This window comes from Pipistrellus hanaki (genome assembly GCF_964339955.1).
Source record: "Pipistrellus hanaki genome assembly, chromosome: X".
NCBI classification, from domain to species: domain Eukaryota; kingdom Metazoa; phylum Chordata; class Mammalia; order Chiroptera; family Vespertilionidae; genus Pipistrellus; species Pipistrellus hanaki.
The window spans coordinates 58,364,109-58,389,069 of NC_140524.1; positions in this window are offsets into that span (position 1 = coordinate 58,364,109).

Consider the following 24,961-nt stretch of genomic DNA (forward strand, 5'->3'; position numbering starts at 1 on the left):
AAAAAAGAATTAATAAGATAGGCCAAAAATGACCCTTTACTGCTTTAATGGGTATTTAACTACTAGTGACATGGGATATATTTACCATTCTTGGCCAGTTGTGCTTGCCTATTTCTTTGGGAGTGTTAGTTGTTTTGGTGTTTTTGTTCTTGTTTTCCCCTCAATCCAGCAGTCATTCCCCTTGGACTTTATTATTCATAGCTTATGTGCTAAAAAAAAAATTCCTATCCATTCTAAACTGACCAATTTATTAAACAATTAATATTTTAAATAGTATCTCCTATGGAATTTCTTTTGAGGTACTATATGATCAAAGTGAAAATCTTACTGGATATTTTTTAGCCAATTACATGGCCAAAATTTCACTCTCGACTAATGTTTACTGTTGATTTTTGATGCTTCCTTTATCATATAAATTCTTATCTATTCTAGAGTCTGTTAGATGGTAACTTATTGTATTCCATTTATCTTACTAGATTGCAGCATTCTCATACTACAATTTTAATTATTATATTTTAATTTGGGGTTATATTACATGGTGAGATAAGAGATTCTCCTTACATCTTATTTCTTATTTTTCAAAATTCCTTTAGGTACGCTTCCCTGTTTGTTCTTCAAGATAAACTATAGAACAATATTAGGAATTGTGTTAATTTTATACATTCTATACATTGATTTACCATGTTGAACATCTCCAGGAACATAGATTTGTCTTAATTTTTAAAAATGTATCTTAGTTAAGTATCTTTTTTATTCCTCAGCTGATGATATTTTCCATTGATTTCTAAATAGAGTGGAAGGGAAGGATTAAGAGAGAGATGGAAGGCCTGGAGGTGGGAGGAGAAAGAGAGAGAGAGAGAAGACAGAGAGAGAGAGAGAGAGAGAGAGAGAGAGAGAGAGAGAGAGAGAGAGAGAGAGGAGCATAGATGTGAGAGAGACACACCAATTGGTTGCCTCCTACATGCACCCCTGCCCCTAAATCCTATAGGGACAAAGGAACCTGCAACCCTAGGGTCTTCAGGCTGATGCCATAACCACTGTGCTAACCAGCCAAGGCATCTCATCTTTTCTCTATTAGCTGTATTTGGACTATTCCTAGGTACATTATATTTCTGATATTGTTGTGAATGTCACTATTTATTATTGGCATATAGGAAATTCATTGATTTTGCATTTATATCTTGTCATGGGCCACCTTTTTGCAATCTCTTAATCTCAATTATAGTTTATTTTCATAGGTTTCTGGGTATATAATTATACTTTCTACAAACAATACAATTTTTTCTCCTTTCAACCAGTCATATTTCTCATCCTGATACAGTTCTCTTTTTTGAAAAAGGAAGACAACACAAAAACGTTTTTATTCCATAAACACATACTTACTCTGACTCTTTAACTTCCCTAAGACAAAGCTTGGTTTTTATTTTTATCCTCAAAACCAAGCATTACCATCAGGTATCACATACCTTTCCCTAGCCTTTTTATGGCCCTGTAATTGTATATGCTGAGCACACAATTCAGTCACCTTTCTAATAGCAACTCCCATGCCTCTGTACTTTAGCTTTGGAAATCTGTGAAGCATATATATATATATACTAAATTGCTTCAGGTATAAAAATATGCTCCCCCGCCACGATGTGCAAACTCCCAGGTAGAGGAAATGGTAAACTTGTGTGTGTGTGTGTATATGTGTGTGTATGTGTGTGTGCGTGAGCGCACGAGCTTGTGTGTGTTGGGAGAAAAGGGTTGAGATATTCAGGAAATGATATTTTGTCCTACTTATCATTTACTAGTTTATTTTTCTCAGTTTTTCACATTGTATACTAACTCATATTTGCTGTAACCCTACAAAGAACTCTCTCTCATGTCCCTGCACTGAACACTGTTCTGCACAAGAAGAGATCACCAAACACTCCTTGAAAAGCTTCCTAGTCTTTAGTTTCCATCAGCTCATGCATCTCATTTCATTTTTTGCCTTAGTCATATCTATTTCAAATAAATTAAGAGAAAAATGGTCTTTAAAATTTTCTGCATTTACCTACCAATAAACCTCATTTATTATATTTACCCCTGAATATACAGTACACTATTTAGCAAAATCCCTAGTCCATACTAAATATAATTTATTCAATGTTATTAGCTCCTACAGCTGCTATTTGGTAATTATTGATGATAGCATAGATTATTTTCTGGCTGCCAAATCCTGAGATCTACCTAGGAAGTAATGCTGAAGTACTTTATACAATCAATAATGCAATCACTTCATTTATTCATCCATTCAATATAAACTTATTGAGCACCTATGACATGTGAAACACTGGCATATTTGAGATGTTTTCAATTTTTGTAAGTGGAAATCTCCAGTAAGTAGTTAGATATGTGTCTGAAACTCAAGGAAGAGGTCTGGGTAAGGGATGTATCTCTAGGGCAGCATTTAAATAAAAAATAAAAAATAAAAAATAAAAAAATCAACTCATTAGAGAATATTGTGGGAGCCCTACTCAAATTATGCCTGATGTTCAAGGCCAATTTGAGTGTTGGGGCCCTATCCAGAGTATGCCGGATGTTCAAGATGAATCTGAGCAAGGACAAAGCAATTATACTGTATGCACTGTGCAGGTGTGCCTTTCTGTAACCTCAATACTGCTGTCACTATTTGGCAAAAAGCCTCTTTTGTCTAATTTGATTAAAAGAGATGTTACTGACCAGTAGAGGAAAGAACTGCTTTATGTGACAGTTTTGTGCTGCAGCTTCTATATTTGCAATGGCTCCTGTGTTTGCTACTGTATTAGCAAGGGCTGCTGTGTGTGCAATGGACTGTTTTGTCTGATGGCTCCTTAGTGGTAATGACTACTTGGGCTGCAGTAAAGCTTCTCTTATATGCCTATGACCTCTCTTGTCTTCTCCGTCTAATACCCAGCATCCACGAAGTCCAGTTCCTGGCAAAGGAGCACCCCACAAATATGGATAACAAATGTGCCTAGTACAGTGTAGGAGTAAAATCCAACATAAAAGATTAAATCTAATATCTAGAAGATGATCATGGCAAAAGGCTACTGTGACACAGTGTAGGAAAAATTAATGACAGTGAGTAGAGGTCAAGGATGGAGTTACATATTCTCAAGCTAGCAAGGAACATTCACCATGTGTTTCATGGCCCAATTTTTGAGCAATGAAACACCTTAACAAATATAAAAGAACAGACTTAATAAAATTAAACTAGAAATCAACAACAGAAAGATAGCTGGAAAATTTCAAAATATTTGGATGTTACACAACACACTTCTAAATAACACATGTCAAAGAAAAAGTATGAAGAGAAACTTTAAAATATTTTAAACTGCCGAAACTGGTTTGGCTCAGTGGATAGAGCATCAGCCTGAGGACTGAAAGGTCCAAGGTTTGATTCCGGTCAAGGGCATGTACCTTGGTTGCAGGCACATCCCCAGTAGGGGGTGTGCAAGAGGCAGCTGGTCGATGTTTCTCTCTCATGGATGTTTCCAACTCTCTATCTCTCTCCCTTCCTCTCTGTAAAAAAAATCAATTAAATATATATTTTTTAAAACATTTGAAAATACAACTTATCAAAATGTATGAGATACAGTGAAATCAGTGTTTAGAGGACATTTTATACTATTAAATTTATATATTAGGAGGGAATATATATATATATATATATATATATATATATATATGTGTGTGTGTATGTATGTATGTATGTATGTATGTAAATCCACCATAGAAAAGTATAGAAAGAAAAGCAAAATAAATTTATAGCAAGTAGAATAAAATAAATACAAATTAGAAAAGAGCCTAGCTGGCATGACTCAGTATTTGAGTGGCAACCTATGAACCAGGAGATCACAGTTCAATTAATTCCCTGTCAGGGCACATGCCCGGGTTGCAGATTTGATCCCCAGTGTGGGGCATGCAGAAGGCAGCCAATCAATGATTATTTCTCATTATTGATGTTTTTATCTCTCCTCATTTCCTCTCTGAAATTAATACAAATATATTTTTAAAAATTAGAAAAGAAGTGAAATTAAAAGCAGAAAAATCGGCAAAACCAAAAGTTGGTTCTTTGACAAGATCAATAAAATTGATGAATTTCAAGCCAGACTAGACAAGAAAAGGAGATTAGGGACTGCCCACTGCTGATCCTATAGACATAAGAAATATTATGTCCACAATTTGGCAACTTAGATGAAATTGCCCAATCCTTTGAAAGACACTGCTTCAATATTGATTTTTTAAAAAAATTAGACATGTAGATAAATGAAACAAAATAGAAACCTCAGAAATTGACCTATACAAATATAGACAACTAATTTTTAACAAAAGAGCAAAGGCAAGTCAATGTAGAAGGAATAGTCTTTTAAGAAATGGTACTGGAACAACATGACATTCGCATGCAAAAAAAAAATGAAGCTAGATATAGAATTTACAGCCTTCACACAAAAAATTAACTCACAGTAAATTGTAAACCTAAACATAAAATCCAAAACTATAAAACTCCTAAAAGATAACATAGAAGAAAACCTAGCTGGTGATGGGTTTGGTGATAACTTTTTAGATGGGGGGGGGGAAGCAAAATTATGACTCTTTAAATAAAAAAATTGCCAAGTGGGCTCCATTAAAATTAAACACATGTTCTCTAAGACACCATTAGGATAATGAAAAGACAAACCACAGTCTTGGAGAAAGTATTTGGAAGACACATGTGCTAAAGGGCTTATATCCTAAATATACATACAATAGTTAAAACTAAACAGTAAGAAAACATGCCATTAAAAAGTGAGCAAAATATTTGAATAGATTTCTCCAAACATGACTGCAAACAAATATGAGAATATGCTCAAAATCATAGACATTATGGGATTATAAATTAAAATGATGAAATACCACTACACACCTAATTAGAATGGCTGAAATAAAATAAAATAAAAACCTAATAATAGCAAATACTGACAAGAGTGTGGAGCAATAGGAACTCATTCATTGCTGATGGATATGCACAGCAATATGGCCATTTTAGAAGACAATTTGGCAGTTTCTTACAAGACTAAATATATACTTACCAAATGATCCAGTAATCACACTCCAAGGTATTTAGGCAAATGAGGTAAAAATGTATGGTCACACAAAACCCTATACATGAATACTTATAGCAACTTCATTCATAATTTCCAAAGACTAGAAGTAACCAAACTGTCTTCCAAAAACTGACTTGGTAGACAAACTGGTATTATAGAATATTTTATATATAGATATTATGCATATTTTATACTATTAATACTGAAATATAAAACATTTTCTTCTATGATCAGGAAACAGGTAAAGATGCCTGCTCTCCACACATTTATTCAACATTGACTGGAGGTACTAGCCATTGCACTGAGGCAAAAAAGAGAAAGGCAAACATATTAGGAAGGAAGAATTATATCTCCCTCTATTGGAGAGAGGTAGAAGAGGGTAAAGGAGAATATTAAATGGTGACAGAGGAAACTTCACTTTGCTGGTGAACACCTAATACAATATACAGATGATATATTATAGAATTACACACTTGAAACCATTTATTAACGAATGTCACCCCAATAAATTCAATAATTTTTAAAAGAATGTAAACAAATAAAGTTTCCTCTATTTTCCAGTGTTATTGTTTATATAAAAAATCCTAAGCCATATACAAAATAAGTGAAGTTAGCAAAGCTTCAGTATATATGGTTTATATATACAAAACTTAATTATATTTTATGTACTAGGAGAAACAATTGAAAAATAAAATAATTCAATTTAACACAGTATCTAAAAATAAAAATCACAAAGGAATAAATTGGCATAAAATGCATACCTCCATACTAAAAGCTAATAAACACTGTTGAGATTAATTAAAGGAGACCTAAATGAAAAGGGTAAGCTAGCTAGCTTAATTAGGCAGACAGGAAGGGAGTGGGTCCAGAAAGGATAGAGGCATTTTGACCTGAACAATTAAAGCAGCCTTAAGTTAGATCAAAAGCATATTTGACCTGAGCAGCTGGGAGATCCATCTATATAAGTAACCCAATGGTCATAACGCTGTAATGACCAAAGACCGGTCACCAGGAGGTGCCTTGACACTGCATCCTGCGGTGCTGGTAGGACTTGATGCTGCATCCCGTGGCACACTAGTTCTGGATCTCACACAATTTCATGTGTTGGGACACTAGTAGGGGTAATAAAACATCTCATGCCAGGAAAAAATAGGTAATTTTACTCTTTGAGCAGAGAAACCAGTGGTTCCAGTCTCAAGACATGTCAAGATAAGCTTGTTAGGTATTAAAGCAGCCATAAGGTAGATTAAAAGCAACTCCAACCTGAACAGGTAAGGTGGATATGTGAAGGACAGAGAAATGCCACAGGATAAGATAAGGGGTTAGAAAGACATATATTCACAGAAGATAAAGAAAAGTCATAGAACATTGGCGGGCAGAGGGCGGGGAGGAAACTTTTTCACAGAGGATAGAGCAATGTTTCAAAGTAAGGGAAAAGAAAGAAGAGGACACCACATGGGCTTTGGCCTTTGAAACTGGTACTGAATAGCATAGTGACCAACAAGGAAAGCACAGGGGTCCTAGATTAAGGGAAAGTGTCTCCAGAGTATATAATATTTCAATACAAAGAGAGCAGTGGCCACCCTTCTTAGAAACAGAGGGTTCTTAGAATTAGAAACTTTGAATTAGGGTTTTAGAGGTAGTATATGTTTGCAATAAAGTTCATGTATTTCTCACCTACCACCTTTTGGCAGTGGCTTCATTCTTTGAATCCACCTGGACAAAAACCCAGGAAAGAAATCACCCTGGCATCCTGCTCACCATAAAATCCCAAATCATAATTAACAAGAGATCTTCTATGTTTAGGTATTATAAGATACAAATTGTTCAAATTTTAATTTTTCCAAGTCAATGTATAGAATTAACATAATCTAAATAAAAATGCAAGCATGTTTTTACTGAAATTCACAAGATAATGCCAAAATATATAAGGAAATGCAAATAACCTAAAACATCCAAAACATTTTTTAAATAATAACATGGCAAAATTATAGTATCTCATATCAAGACATACACTAAAGGTACAATAGTTGAGACACTGTGGTACTGGTGAAAGAATAGAAATATAGATCCTAGAGAATCCAGAAAATTATTCCTAGTATGTGGACAATAAATATTCAACAAAGGTGCCAAACTAATTCAACAAGAAAGAGAAAATGTTTTCAACAAATGGTGCTAGGAAAAGTGGATACTCAAATTGAAAGTAATAACTATAGACTTTTGCCTTATACCATATAAAACATTTAACTTGATGTGTCTCATTTATCTAAATATAAAAGTTAAATTTATAAAACCTCTAGAATTACACTGTACAACACATTAGCCACCATCCATAGTATTATGGCAATTCATATTTAAATTTAAATTTTAACGAAAATAAAATTAAATTAAAACTTAATTTCTCCATTCTCACTCGCCTTCTCTCAAATGCTCAGTAGCCAAAATTGGCCAGTGGTTCCTATGTTTGGCAATGCAGATACTGAACATTTCCATCATTCAGAAACTTCTATTGAAAAGTTCTCCTCTAGAAGAAAACATAGGAGAAAATATTTGTGACATCAGGATAGACAAGACTTCTTAGATAAGAAACAAAACACAAATGGTAAAAGAAAGAATTGATAAAGTCCACTATTTCAAAATCTGAAACTTTTGCTCTTCAAAATATACCATTAAAAAGAATGACAGGTTAAATGTTAAATGAGAAAAAAATGTTTTCACTACATATTTCTGAAAAAGACTTATGTCTAGAATATAAAAAGGTCTGTTACAATTAAATAATCATAAGGCAAAAGCAATAAAACCATGAGTAAAAATAAATTTAAACAAGCACTTCACAAAATTATGTCAGTTAGTAAGCACATGAAAAGATGTTCAACATCAGAAATATGCACATTGAAATAACAATGAGATACCACTATAAAACCTTTAGAAGATTAATTTAAAAATAAACGCCACCACATTGGCAAAGATGTGGACTGAATAGAACTATTAAGAACTTCAAGTGGGAATGTAAAATAGTATAATCACTTTGAAAACTAGTTGTGAATTGCTTTTTAAAAATTGAACATACGCCTACCCTATAAACTAGCCATTCCATTAATGATATTTATCCCAGATAAATTAAAACATGTCCACAAAAACTCTTGTCTATAAATGTCTATGGAAACTTTATTCAGAGTGCCTAAAACTACAAACAATCCAAATTAGTACCAATAAGTGAATAAACAATGGTAATAATTACTTATAAATAAAATTGAAAATCTGCAATGTACAATAGCATGCATATTTAAAAAAATAAAAGAAATAAGACAAAAATATTTATTATATGAGTCCATTAATATAAAACCACAGAAGGTGCAAACTAATCTACAATAGCAGAACACAGATCAATGGTTGCCTAGGGCCTGTGACACAGGAAGGAATGGAATGCACAGTAGCATGAGGAACCTTTGGGGTGCTAGAAAGGTCCTGTATTTTGACTGTAGTGATGGTTTCACAAATGTAAACTTCTATTAAATTCATCCAACTGCATCTTTTAAATAGTTTCATCTTATAGTACATAAATTACCTCAATGATATTGATACAAACGAAGATAGTGAAATTTAGAATATCTGTGTGGGAAAGCATGGGACTTGCTTGGAAAGTCTGTAATGATGATTCTCCGAAAGGTCAGGGGCCTCTAGGGGGACCTTGCTGAAGGCGGCAACCCCTGCCTTGATTTTTCCAAACAAGTCTGAGCCCCAAGGTGTTTTACTGAAATATCTATGTTTAGTCTTTAGACATGACCTTGTAGAAGCATGTGCTTTCTCATGAATACTTACCCTGCTGATTGTAGCTAGAGGTTAAAGCTGTTACTATAGTAAAAGCCTAAGGAGCTTAAGTGAAAGGGGGTGCTTGGTTCCTATAGCCAAGTAGTCCCTTAGCCTCTCTTTCACAGAAACGTGTGTCAGACTGATTTATTCATCCATCACTCAGGTCCTGGCAAGTAGCATATTTTCCAAACAGAATGCAGACCTTTGATTTGTGGTCCAAGGCCAATCCATGGAGAAAACCTGAGCTTCAAAGGGCACTGAATATCTATTTCCAACAAATAGCATTTTTTTAGGCCTGTATCAGATTCTTAGCAAATCCATCCAAAGAGCTTTAAATAATTAATGAGTAAAATGAAACCTAAAATCCTCCCCACTAATCCGTCACTGTTTTTGGCTTATCGTGACAGGACAAATCCCTTGTGGAAAGAGGCAGAATATAAATTATTTATATTGTGCCTCTTTAAGAACCCTTGTGGGTGGTGAATACACAATGCAATATACAATTGATGTGTTACAGAATTATACCTGAAACCTATATAATTGTATTAATCAATATAACCCCAATACATTCAATGAAAAATAAAACTTCTACTCAAGAGAAATGGGATTGCTATATATCATTTGGGTAGATAGTGCCACATTTTCCCTTTGTAAAGGCTGTACCCTTTCCATTTGCACTACTGATGCAGAAGAGTTCCTGTCACAGCCTCACTAACAGAGTATGTTGATAGGATGTAACAGAGTGATTTTAATTTAAATTGCTACTGGTGTGAATTAAAACATTTTATATTATGTATTATTGTAGAGGACCCGCTTGGGAAGGCACAGGGGCAATTTTCCTTTTTTGTCAGCTGTACTCAAGGCGTAGGCAGAGCCATGCCTTAGGAACATGTTTCCCCAAGATGGCGGACATGTTGTCAGCTTGGCCTTCATATTAGCCCAGGTGTCAGCAGAGGCGGGACTAGATATGTAAATCCAGGCATGCTAGGGCCTACTTAAGAATGCAAATAAATTGGTGTTACTTCCTGGTATTGGGGGTATAAAATAAATACACTGGGAGGGGTCATCATCTTCTTCCTGCCTCTCCAGCAGACAGTATGGCAGCCCACCCAGATCCCAGCTTAAAATCTATCTCTGTGTCTTCTCTCTTTATATCTAATATTTCTCAATCCCTGGCTGCCTCCATTTAGAACCAGTTCATTCATCTCTCTGTGCAGGAAGAGGAAAAGAGAGATCCCCACAATGTCTGGCCCCTGCCGCATCAGGCCCCCGCATATTATACTAAATAAATGTAAATTAAATTTTAAAATATTTGCTCTTCTATGAAGACATAATCAGAAATGCATGATATTAGAACAAAATTAATTAGTGCAATTTAGAAATATAAAACATTCTTCACGTAAAAATAAATGAATTATTTTAAAAAGGTCCCTTCTAAAATTCAGAGTTTGCTTGAAAAAGTGATGGTAGTATGATTGTGTCATCTTATAATTCTTATAGTATGATCCTAAGGACACATCACAGGTATATTTTAGGAGCAGGTTGAACAAATACAAGCAGCTTTGGAAGTATCAACATTAACAGGAGATATAGCTCAGCAGAATAAGGCACTGAGAAAAGTTAAGCAGGCAAGAATAGCAGGAACACCAAGATCAAAATCGTTTCTTTGGTTGCTAAATCTCTTGATTGAGAAAATATCGTGGGACCTTTTGTAAGACTTTACTATGAGAAATTTGCCTTTACTCACTTGATATCTCAAAGTTCTTGATGAAAGAGAAATTTCCTTATTTAATCTTGCTATTCTCTCCTGCTACTATCCTTTCCTTTCTATGTTTGTTTTAATTTACCATACATTGGGCACATACACTAAATGCTATACTAGCCTACATAGAGTTATTAGTATCATTCAGTCCTCACTGAAGATAGTTACTGTCATAACCGTCATTTCATAAGACAAGAAAGCTGGAGCATCAAACCATTCAGTAGCTTGCTTACACTCACACAGCTTGTTAAAAGCAAAGCCAGGATTTAAAGTTAGATCAGGATGCTCTAGATGCCTAATACTCCTAAAATTATTTAAAAGGAGAGATTATATCTCCATTTTTTCATACCCACCCATTTTCAGCCTCTTGCAATCTACTGTTTGCCCTCAACATATCACTGAACCTGTTTTCTAAAGCAACCAAGGACTAGTAACCAAATCTGATGGCCTTATATCTATCCTTTAAGGTCCAGTTCAAGTGCCACCTCATTCTCAATGTCTTTCCTGGTATTCATACTACTTCTCCACGTTCAAAATATGTCCTTCCTTGACTGCACTATACCCATTCATAAACTGATTAGATTTTTCATTCAAGTGCGTATGCCTTTACTTACATTCTCACTCACATATTCACCACACTGTGCTGAGTAAAGAAAGTATGGGTATGATTAATGCACAGTCGCTCTTCTCCTAAAGTACATATTCTAGAGTCAGGGGAAAATATTGATAAGCAAACATTATAATTCAGTGTGTGGAGCTGTGTAAAAGTGGCACATGTTAGACCCTACAAAAATATTTGTGAGCTGGATGGATTTTCTTCCATTTTCAAAAGAATGGCGAGGAGAGTATATATTTGAAGCCAATTATTCAGATAGCATATTAATCTTAGTTAAATATCACACAATAATTACTTTAAGATTCTTTGGGGGCAATGAAAGATACCCATTAGAATGCTTAGATTTGGAATATAAACATATAGCTTAGAATAACATTCCATATATCCACCCTCTCTCCCAAATGTACATCCAAATCTACTATCCTGGCACATAAAAGCATATCTTCTCTTCTGGCTGGGGTATATATTGATATAGACATTAACAAAATATTTGTGCAGAAATAATTACATGTGAGAGAAGTACAATGTCAATGTCATGAATTCTTCAGATAGTTCTGAACAATCAAAATAATATAGGTTTTTGAGCATAGTCATTTTATGAAGTGAAACATTTAATGATGATACACACCTTGGCTGATTTTGTGTGTAGAGTATATATTAGTAAACATCTCATTTGTACCCCATTTTTTACTTGCTATGCCTAAACATCTTGAGAAAATTTAAGATATACTTGATATTTAATTATATCTAAAATTTTCCATTATATTAAACCTGCAACCTGGATTCTCAGGCTCTGAATTCTGAAACTTTGGTGCATGGATATCTTGCGTTATATGGGTACAATGAAAAAAATTGAATACAGCTCTTAGAAGATCTTTCAAAATAGGACTCAATATGGAAAGAAAGTTATGGCTTGGCAAATAGGTACAACATCAACTTTTGCCTCTATTTTTGGCACGAAATAATATACTTGAAGTGATGAGCCACCAAATGTACTTATCTTGCTCTTTTTAAAAGTAGTATTTTTGTTGAAAACATCACAAAACAAATGTTTATAAGATAATTATATGTTCATCAAAATTCCATATGTTCATCAAATATCTGCCACAGTGCGTTGTGGGATTGAACCCTGGGTTCAAAATAAGACCACTGGAGGCTGATGATTTATTACAAAAAAGCAGGTAAGGATTTATTGAAATATCTGGCCAGGACAGCTGCAAGAGCACCACAAGCAGGCGGACTCTACATGACTGAGTGGCTTTAGGGGCAGGTAGTTATTTTTAAAGGTTCTGAGAAGAAAAACCCCTATTTTGCAACAAACTGTTGTTTGGAATTTTTTGCTGTTCTTTCTAGATAAAATGTTGCTTTTTTGTTTCCTTTAGCCCGTTTGAAGAAGGATGAAGATAAACTTAGCTATCTGACCTTGTAGGCCAGAGACCAGATATGCCCACAATCTCAATACCATGTCAGGTGAATTTTTTTAATTGGATGGAACAGCATTGTTTTTCAAGGCCAGCATCGAGATAACCACTAAGTGCACATAGGGCTGGCTCTTTAATAAAAATAAAAAATAAAAATTAAAAAAAGAAAGTTCTGCCTGTAATCTTGCTTAGAATTTGAATTCATCCTATTTCAAGTGGAGTAGAAATATGTGTCATTCTCATGGATAACTACCTGTTTCAGATTTCACTTAACAGATACACAGTATTTTATGCTTAGCAGGCAAAAAAAAAAGAACAGCAAGCTGTGTTGGCCTACAGTAGATTTATCCTGTGAGTTTACATTGTATTAAACTTTACTTTTTCAACAAAGGTTTGAACTAGAGGAGGAACTGACAGAGAAACACTACATCTTAATTTCAGTTTACCCATGTTGATTTTCTGCTCCTCAAAGATTTTATTCTATGTTTTTTGTTTTGTTTTGTTTTGTTTTGTTTTTGCCAAATTTGGACAAACCTTGTAGTAAGATAAACCCTTACTAGTTGGACCAAAAATGTTTAGCTCATGTATAAAAGGATTTTACTTTGCTTCCCTTGACCTTCACCATAAACAAAAACAAAACTAAAATATTGATATTTGGATGGTAGCTTAAATATTTCACTTTTTTTAATATATGGATTTTTAAATGGTAACATCCTTGCAGCAACGATATTGTTAAATCTACGTAAGCCAAACAAGGATGTGAATATAGATGCATACATAACACTATGTGAACAACCATCTTTTTCTTTTGCATTTTTTGCATTTTTGAATCTGAATGTCCCAAAAGGCATGGTTCACTAATGATGCTTTCAATCTCATTTCAGCAATTTCATTTGACACAATGTATCATAGACAACATTCTTACAAATCTGTGCCTCTCTTTCTCCTTCCAAATTCATTCCAAACTGGAGGATGACCATATACATCTGTTTGATTACCACATATTGTTACCACCTCTATGAGACTATGCTGATAAAGCCAATAAAAGCAGAGGGCCTTCCACATGATTTAGTTAAATTAAAGGCATCCCTACAGTCAATTAAGTCAATTCACACAGGAGCGATGTTAGGTCTTTCCAAAACCAACAAATAAGTGTGCAACCTATTGACACTATAAACAAGACTTAACAAAGTTTATAAGTTGAACGGCATTGGCAAGAACTACTCTAATTACATAATACTAAAGGGATCAATAAAACAAGAGGATATAAACCTGGTAAACATATTCCTTACCAATAGTCATAGAAATAAAACATCACACTCACTGCAGTCAATGAATCTACCATCATCTTGTGAAGGATTTCTCTTGCTGCAGTTGCTGAAGCACAGAATTCATCAAAAAACAAGGAAGCTTATGAGTCACTAACTTCAATTTTTCTGTATATTTAAATCACAAGCTCCCTAGGCTTCATAATTGGTGACAGAGTTAGTTAGTTCTTTGGTATCTACTCTGACACTAAGTATCTTATACGTTCTTGAGAGGTGATTATTACTTTTAATTACTATTTTAAGTTTCCAGATATACATTATACTTCAACATTGGTATGTGAAAGCTGATTATTAAAAACATACTGACAAGTCACTAGAGCAGTCCACCCCCATCTGAGGAACAGCAGCTCCTCATGGCCCACAGCTTTCTGGGGAGCAGCAGCAGCAAGTAGCCCACCCCCATCCAAGGAGCAGCAGCTGCAAGTGGCCCACCCCCATCCTAGGAGCAGCAGCCACACAAGCAACCCTTCCCCTTCCAAGGAGCATCAATCCAATGAGCAGCTAACCCCCGCATGTCCAAGGAGCAGCAGCCACATACAGTCTGCCCCCGTCTGAGGGGCAGCAGCCACATAAGCAGCCCACCCCTGTACAGGAGCAGGAACCACACAAGCGGCCTGCCCCTGCCAGCAATAGGAGCCACCACTGCTGTAAACAGCCCCGGGAGCAGCGCCCACCCAAGGAGCATCTGCCAACTGAGGTGCAACCACTGCATGACTACCCAAGAAACAACCACTGCCTGAGTAGCTGCTGCCAACCGAAGAGCAACCCCTGTACAACTCAATACCTATATCCTTCAGTGAGAGCAAAAATGGGTAGACAAAGAAACCCCTAAAGGACAGAAAAGGAAGAATCACCAGAAAAAGTAGCTAAGTTAAATGGAGGCATGCAATATGTCAGAAAAAGAATTCAGAATAAGAGTCATAAAGTTCATAAACCAGATGAATGAAAAAAATCAACAACTTATGTAAGAGTAAATAAAGAGTGATATAGCTACAATTAAAAAAAAAAAAAAAAAAAAAAAAAAAAAAAAAACGATGGCAAGTTTCAACAGTATACTAAGAGAGGTAAAGGAACAAATTAGTGAATTAGAAAACAGGACAGCAAAACACATCCAAAATGAGCTGTAATAGTAGAAAAAAATTAAGACAGGAAGAAAGTCTAAGGGAACTTTGGGAACATGAAACAAAGCAACATAAGAATAATAGGGGTCCCAGAACAACAACAAGAGGAAAAGGGTTAGAAAACCTTCTTTAAAGAAATAATGTCAGGAAATTTGTTGATTTGGGGAAGAAAAGTCACACAAGCACATAGAGTCTCAAACAAGATGAACCTGAAAAGACCCACACTAAGACATTTCACAATTATGATTGCAAATGTTCAGGACAAAAAGAAAATATTAAAGGCTACAAGAGAGAGACAGAAAGTTACATACAAAGATCTCCCATGAGATTATCAAATGATTTCTCAACAGAAACACATCAGGCCAGAAAGGCCTGGAAGAAAGTTTACAAAGTGATGCAAATCAAGAGATTGAATCCAATAATACTCTATCCAGCAAGGCTATCATTCAAAATTGAAGGAGAAATAAGGAGCTTCACAGACCAAAAAGAAGAAGAAAAGAAAAGAAAAGAAAAAAGAAAAAAGGCTAAGGGAGTTTATCACTACCAAACCAACAATGCAAGAAATGCTAAAGGGGCTGGTGTAAAAGGGATAAATAAAAATGGGAAAAGGAGGACAGGAGCAAAAAAAAAAAAAAAGAAAGAAAAAGAAAAGAAAAAAGTGGCTACAAAGAAGTACTTAGTAATAAGTACTTAGCAATAATAATTTAAATGTACACAGACCAAATGTTCCAATCAAAATACATCGAGTGGCTGAATGAATAAGAAAATGGATATATATATGCTGTTTCTTATAGACAGCATATATATATATATATATATATATATATATATATATATATACACACACACACATACGTACATGCTGTCTATAAGAGACCCACCTCAGAACAGAACAAGGGGATTAAACAAACTGAAAGTAAACGAATAGAAAAATATATTTCAGGCAAATGGAAATGAGAAAAAAGCTGGGATAGCAATACTTGAATAAGACAAAATGGATCTGCCGAAACCGGTTTAGCTCAGTGGATAGAGCATCGGCCTGCGGACTGAAGGGTCCCGGACTCGATTCCGGTCAGGGGCATGTACCTTGGTTGTGGGCACATCTCCAGTAGGGGGTGTGCAGGAGGCAGCTGGTCGATGTTTCTCTCTCATCGACGTTTCTAACTCTCTATCCCTCTCAATTCCTCTCTGTGTAAAATCAATAAAATATATTTTTTAAAAAAAGACAAAATGGATCTCAAAGTGAAGGCCATAACAAGATATAAGTGTAGCTACTTCATAATACTAAAGGGATCAATAAAACAAGAGGATATAAACCTGGTAAACATATATGCACCCAATGCAGGAGCATGCAAATACATAAAAATCTACTGGAAGATACCAAGGGAGAGATCAACAACAATACAATCATAGTAGGGGACTTTAATACCTCCTTGACGTCTGTGGATAAATCTTCTAGAAAAAGTCAGCAAAGAAACAGCAATCCTAAATGACTCACTAGATCAAATGGAATTAATTGACATCTTCAGAACATTTCACCTCAAAGGCATGGAGCATATGTTCTTCTCAAGTGCACATGGGACATTTTCAAAGATAGACCACACATATTGGGTCACAGGCAAAGTCCCTCCAAATTCAAGAAGATTGAAATCATATCAAGCATCATCTCAGACCACAATGGCATAATATTCTAAATGAAATACAATAAAAAAATTGTATAGCATGAATAGCATGAATACAGGCTGAATAGCATGCTATTGAACAGTGATTAGGTTACCAAAGAGATTAAAGAAGAAATTAAAAACATCCTGAAAATGAATGACCATGAAAACAAAATCCAAAATCTATGGGACACAGTAAAAGCAGTCCAAAGAAGGAAGCTTATAGCTCTAGAGGCCTATCTCAAAAAACAAGGAAAATTGTAATAAAATATCTAAATCAACAACTTAAAGAATTATAAAGAGAAATAAAAACCCAGAGTGAGCAGGAGGAAGGAGATAATAAAAATCAGGGCAGAAATGAATGACATAGAGACCAAAAATCAATACTAAATACCAATAAAACCAAGAGCTGGTTCTTTGAAAGGATAAACAAGATTGATGAAATTACCAATCTCACCAAGAAGCAAAAAGAGAGGACTCAAAGAAATAAAATCAGAAATGAAAGAGACCCCACATAAATACCAAGGATTGTTAAAAATATATACTAAGAACAACTCTATTCCAACAAACTAGACAAAATGGAGGAAATGGACATATTCCTAGAAAAATAGAACCTTCTAAAACTCAATCAGGAAGGATCTAAAAATCTCAATAGGCTGATAACAATGGAAGAAGATGAAGTAGTCATAAAAAACATTCCAGGAAAAAAAAAAAAAAAAAGCCCAGAGCCAGAATCCTTCACGGGGGAGTTTTACCAAACATTCAAAGAAGAAAAAAAACCTATCCTCTTCAGAGTATTCTAAAAAAATTCAAGGGGAAAGAACACTTCCAAGCTCATTCCATGAAGCCAGTATTACCCCAATACCAAAACTAGATAAAGACAACACAATGAAAGAGAACTACAGGCCAATATCCCTCATGAACATACATGTCAAAATCCTCAACAAATTCTAGCAAATCAGATCCATCAGTACATCAGAAAGGTCATACACCATGACCAAGGATTTATCCCAGGGTTGCAAGGATGGTACAATATCTGCAAATCAATAAAGGTAATACATCACATAAACACATTGAGAGATAAAAATGACATAGTCATATCAATTTATGCAGAAAATGCATTTGACAAAATCCAACACCCTTTCTTGATAAAAACCCTCAGCAAAGTGAAAATAAAGGGATCATACCTCAACATAATAAAAGCCTTATATAAAAAACCTATAGCCAACATCATACTCAATGGGCAAAAACTAAAATCATTTCACCTGAGAATAGGAACAAGACAGGGATGCCCACTCTCACCATTCCTGTTTGACATAGTACTGGAAATGATAGCCATAGCGATTACACAAGAATAAGAAATAAAAAGTATCTAAATTGGAAAAGGAGTAAAACTGTCCTTATTCACAGATGACATGATACTGTACATAGATAACCCTAAAGATTCCATAAAAAAAATACTGGACTTAATAAATGAATTAGGCAATGAAGCAGGACACAAAATTAATACCCAGAAATTTATGACATTTTTATACTCTAATAGTGAGCTTACAGAGGTACAAAAAAAAAATCCCAATTACCATCGCACAAAAAAAATATTAAGATATCTAGGAATAAACTTAACTAAGGACATAAAAGTCCTGTACTCAGAAAACTACAGAACACTGAAAAAAGAGATAGAAGAGGACATAAACAAGTGGAAGACCATGTCGTGTTCATGGATTGGTAGAATCAACATCATTAAAATGTTCATACTACCAAAAGCAATCTATGGATTCAATGCACTCCCCATTAAAATACCAATCACATATTTCACAGACCTGAAACGAAGTCTCCAAAAATTCATATGGAATAAAAAACAAAACAACAACAACAACAAACAAACAAACAAAAACCATATAGCTACAGCAATCCTGTGAAAGAAGAACAAAGTAGAAGGGATCTCAATACCAGAATTCAAGCTGTAGTACAAAGCCGCTCTTCTCAAAAAAGCCTGATACTGACACAAGAACAGACATATAGACCAATGGAATAGAACAGAGATGCCAGAAATCAACCTGATCCACTACGTTCAATTAATATTTGACAAAGGAGGCAAGAGCATACAATGGAGTCAAGACAGTCTCTTCAATAAATGGTGTTGGGATAATTGGACAGATACATGCAAAAAAATGAAACTAGATCACCAACTTACACCATACACAAAAATAAACTAAAAATGGATACAGGACTTAAACATAAGATGGAAACCATAAAAATACTAGAGGAATCCATAGGCAACAAAATCTCAGACATATGCCAAAGCAATATCTTCACCAATACAGCTCCTAGGGCAATTGAAACTAAGGAGAAAATAAACAAATGGGACTATATCAAAATAAAAAGCTTCTGCACAGCGAAAGAAACCACCAAAAAAGAAGAAAGCCCACTGCATGGGAGAACATATTTGCCAATGTTATCTCCAATAACAGTTCAATCTCCAAAATTTACAGAGAACTCATACAACTTAATAAAAGGAAGATAAACTATTAAATCAAAAAATGGGCAATGGACCTAAATAGATACTTTTCAAAAGAGGACATAAGGAAGGCCAAGAGACATATGAAAACATGCTCAAAATCACTAACCATATGAGAGATGCAAATCAATACGACAACGAGGTATCTCACACCTGTTGTCAGAATGGCTATCATCAACAGATCAACAAACTAAGTTCTGAGGCGGATGCAGAGAAAAAGGAACCCTCATGCTCTGTTGCTGGAAATGCAGACTGGTGCAGCCACTATGGAGAACTGTATGGACTTTCCTCAAAAACTAAAAATGTAACTCCCATTTATACCTAGTGATCTTACTTTTAGGAATATATCCCAAGAAACTAGAAACACGAATCAGAAAGGATATATGCACCACTATGTTCATAGCACCACAATTTACAATAGCTAAGATTTAGACACAGCCTACGTGCCATCAGCAGATGAGTGGATTAAAAACTTTAGTACATCTACAAAATGGAATAGTAAGTTGCTGTAAAAAGGAAGGATCTCCTACCATTTGCAACAGCATGAATGGAACTGGAGAGCATTACGCTAAGTGAAATAAGCCAGTCTGAGAAAGATAAATATCACATGACTTCACTCATTTGTGGAATATAATGAACAACATAAACTGATGTACAGAAATGGATCCAAACACAGAGAAGCATTGACCAGACCATCAAACCCCAGAGGGAGGGCTAAGGAGGTGTAGAAAAGGGAAGAGATCAACCAAAGGACTTGTATGCATGCATATAAGCATAATCAGTAGAAAAAGACACTAGGGGGGTGATGGCAGGAGCTGGGGGAGGGGGGCAATGGAGGGTATTACATATTACACATATGTAATACCTTAATCAATGAAGAATAAAAAATAACCCTAACTGGTTAGGCTTAGTGGATAGAATGTCGACCTGCAGAATGAAGGGTCCCAGGTTTGATTCCAGTCAAGGGCACATGCCCAGGTTTCAGGCTCAATTCCTGGGGGAGGAGGGGCATGCAGGAGGCAGCCAATCAATGTTTTCTTCTCATCATTGATGTTTCCATCTCTCTCTCCCTCCCCCTTTCTCTCTGCAATTAATAAAATATATTAAAAATAATAATAATAAAATAAATACATACATACAAAATCATCCTATCCTATATAATAAAAGCCTAATATGCAAATTGCCCCCTCAGTCATTTGACCAGGGGACCAAGAGTTCGACTGCTTGCTATGACATGTATTGATCACCAGAGTGTGGTACAAAACGTGGCAGATGTCAGCAACATGGTGCTGCCTGCCTCAATGGGCCCCAAAAAGTGCAGGACCGCAGCGGGATGGTGGAGCAGGTGAGTGGGAAGCACCAGGCCAAGGTGGGTGTGAGTGTGGGCCCTATCAACCCTCTGATCATCCTGCAGATGGTGACCAGCATTGGCAGCGGGAGGCAGGGCCACTGCCCAGCTCCCAGGCGCAGAGGGAGCTAGGCAGGTGACCTGGTCCTGATTGATTGCCCTGCAGTAGTGAAGCAGTTGAGGGCAGTAGCACCAGGCCACAGCGGGGTGCCTAGCAGGCCTGTTGGGATGCAAGGCCAAGGGCAAGAGCTGGAACTGCAAGACTGGGGCACAAGCCAGGGCTCAATCCCAAAAGACCCCACCTATGCACGAATTTGTATACCAGGCCTCTAGTACTGATATTTGTTTGAACCATTAGCTATTGACCAGTTAGGCACTCATTTCAGAGGACTTGCATGTTTTTATCATTTTAATATACCATCTATTAAAAGGTGTCAAAGGGTTTCTCTGATTAATTATTTAGCAGTTAGACCCTATTCCACACAAAAAAATGCATTCCTATTAGCTTCAAACAAGTATAATGACAAATGGAAATAATGTTCACATTGCTTAATGTCATGACTTTTTGTCTGATCCTCTCATTTGCAAAACTAGACAAGCTATTTAACATCTGAGCATTATTTTTTGTCATCTTAAAATGGGGACAATAGTGTTGATCACATAGATATTTGGTGAGGTTTACATGATATAATGTAGTATTATATATGGCATGCAATAAATACTAAATAAACAACAACACTAGATAGTATTGGTGGTGGTGGTTATATCTGCATATTATTTAACATTCCTTCCATAAAATGTTAAATCTAGTCCTTCCTTTGAATATGAGTGAGTCTTAATGACTCCCTTTGTTGAGTAGAATACAGTAGCAATGATGCTACATGATTTGGAATTTGTATCATAAAATGTAAATACAGCTTCTGCCTGGTGTTCAGGGTCTCTCTCTCTCTCTCTCTCTCTCTCTCTCTCTCTCTCTCTCTCTCTCTCTCTCTCTCTCTCTCTCTCATCTTTAGAGCATAATAACCATATTAAGTAGTTGCTTCAGTTGACAATCCCATGTAAATAACGGACCTGCAGCCTGGTATCAACTACCTGACACATGAGTAAGCCTTCAAATGATTCCAGCAAAAAGCCTTCAAACCTACCCAAGCTAAATATCACATATTACAGATGAGCTGTTCTCACCAAGCCCTGCCCAAGTAACAGATTCATAATTTTAAAAAAATATTATTGTTGTTGATTTAAATCACTAAGTTTGGGGGTGGTTTATAGTGCAACATCACCTAAACATGGAAAGAAGTCAACAAAATCTAATCTAATAGAAACATCACTTCCATTGCAAGCAAGGCATAAATCACCATTACTACTACAGCAAATATTTGTCTAGAAATGTATTAGAAATGTATAGTTTACCAAGTAGTTTCTTAACAATCAACTCACTCATTGCCTATAACAACTCTACACTATTGGTAGGAATGCAGACTGGTACAGCAGCCATGGAAAACAGTATGGAGTTTCATCCAAAAATAAAAAAATCAAATTGCCAGTGATCCCACTTCTATAATAGGAATATATCCTAAGAAACCTGAAACACCAATCCAAAAAGCCATGATACATTTACACAATGGAATACTATACAGCTATAAAAAAGAAGGATCTCACCCTACTGGTGTGGCTCAATGGTTGAGCATTGGCCTGTGAACCAAGAGGCCACAGTTCAATTACCTGTCAGGACACATGCCTGGGTTACGAGTCCTAACGTGCAGGAAGCAACTGATGATGATTCTGTTATCACTGATGTTACTATCTCTTTCTCCCTTTTTCTCCCTTTCCCTTCCTCTCTCTTATATCAATAAAAATTTTTTTTTAAAGTAGTAGCATTTCTTACACTCTGAGATAGCATGGAGAGACCTGGGGAGTATGATGCTAAGCAAAATAAACCAGTCATAAGGAAACATATTAAATACCTTAATCAATAAAGAAAATATTTTTTAAATTAAAAAAATAAACCAGTCAGAGAAATACAAGTATCACATGCTTTCACTCATATGTGGAATCTAATGAACAAAATAAACTGATGAACAAAATATATCCAGAAACATGGGGAGAAGCAGATATTAACCAAAGAATTTATATGCATGTAAGCATAATGCACGAATACAGACAATAGTGCAGTGAAGGTCTTGTGGGGAGGGTGCAGGTGCCAGGTAGAGGGGGCTAATGGGAGGGAAGGAGACATCTGTAATACTTTCAACAATAAAGCTAAATTAAAATAAATAAATAAATAAATAAATAAATAAATAAATAAACAGACATGATCACTAACTTGTTCTATAGAATAGCCAACTCAGGTACAGAGAAACTAATTTATTTAAAAAAAATCACTCAAGTAATAAATGATAGAGTCAAATTTGGACTCTATTGATACATATTAATTTTTACCCTGTGTGATAATACATAGAATTTCCCTTAGGTTTTATTTTTTATATATTTTTTATTGATTTCAGAGAGGGAGAGAGAGATGAAAAGATCAAAGATGAGAATCAGTGATCGGCCTCCTTCTGCACCCCCCCCCCACTCCCCACTGGGGATCGAGCTCACAACCTAGGCATGTGCCCTTGACTTTAACTGAACATGGAACCCTTCAGTCCAGAGGCTGACGCTCTATCCCCTGAGCCAAACCAGCTAGGGCTCCCCTTAAGTTTTATGTCCTTCCCTAGGTCAAATGATTTCATATTTAGTGGTCACTTCTATGGGATACTCTTATATTTTACTCGCAAAACACTTATTAACACTCTGAAGTGTTTTTGTTTATTTTAAATATATTTTATTGATTCTTTACAGAGGTAGAGGGACAGAGAGTTAGAAACATCAATGAGAGAGAAACATTGATCAGCTGCCTCCTGCACACTTTTGAGAATGCTGCCCACTGGGGATGTGTCCACAACCAAGGTACATGCCCTTGACTGGAATCGAACCTAGGACTCTTCAATCCGCAGGCCGATGCTCCATCCACTGAGCCAAACCAGTTTCAGCTAGAGTGTTTTTGATAGAAAAAAAATATTTTCTATCAAATACTAACTAATTAGAGAGGAAAACAGAAATATGGGATACTATATGAAAACCACAGTTAGCCAAAAATGGCAATTGACACAACACCACCAACAACAATAAACCTTGGCAAATCTCTCAAGAACTAGCACTAATAGCACAATTACATGGTTGACATATCTGTCAGGCATGGGCAGAGTTGCTTGGAGCAGATTATAAGTCAAAGGATTAAATGCTAGAAAAAGAACGTTATTACTTTTATCACTGGGCAAAGGGAACAGTTTGGACTGGGCAGTTCTGAATTCTACAATAAGAAATAAATGGCCATTTGTGGGGGAAAACTGACATTTTAAGATTGGCGTGGCTAAATAATAATATTTTGAGAAATAATAGTAGGAAAAAACAGGGGATAAAGACCAACAACTTTTCAAACACATATTTAGCAATTTACTATTTTTGAAGTATGAAATACTGTTTCTCTTCTTTGCCTCTCTCCTCCCACCAGCTTTTCAAACTTGGGCAATTTTTACCAAATGAAACAATAATCCTATATACTAAAAGGCTAATATGCAAATTGTCCCCCCAGGCAGGAGTGCGACTAACTGGAAGTTAGATGTGTGCTGATCTGAGAGGCATGGAACATGGCGGGCATCGGGGACCAGCACTGGCAGCAGGCAGCAGTGGAGGTGCTGATAGCCCTGATGGGCTCAGATGAGAGCAGAACTGCAGCGGGATGGTGGAGCAGGTGAGTGGGTGTTGCCAGGTCAAGGTGGGGGTGAGAAATGTCCCTGAGCTCCCTGCTAGTTGCCCTACAGATTGGCCATGATTGCCAGCCAAGCCTAGGGACCCTATCTATGAAAGAATTTTGTGAACCAGGCCTCTAGTAGTTAATAAAAGGAGCTGACATCTGTGGATCCCAAACTGTGTGCCAGGCTTTCACCTAAAATTTAAACCATGCAACAATGCTCTGATATAGCTGCTGCTATTCTCCTTTTACAGCTGAGGGCACAAAGAGATTGAGAATGCTGCCCAAGGTCAAACTACCCTTGGTATTTGGTGGATGAGGAATTGGAAGCCAGTATCCTCTTCATTTCTATCCTACACCTCACTGAATTGTATGAAGTATTGTACTTGACCTAGTGTTAGTATCATTAGAGGATATTATGAAAATTCTTTAATTTTCCTTTCTAGATGACATTTTATGCAAATAATACCAGAAATTCTTTAGA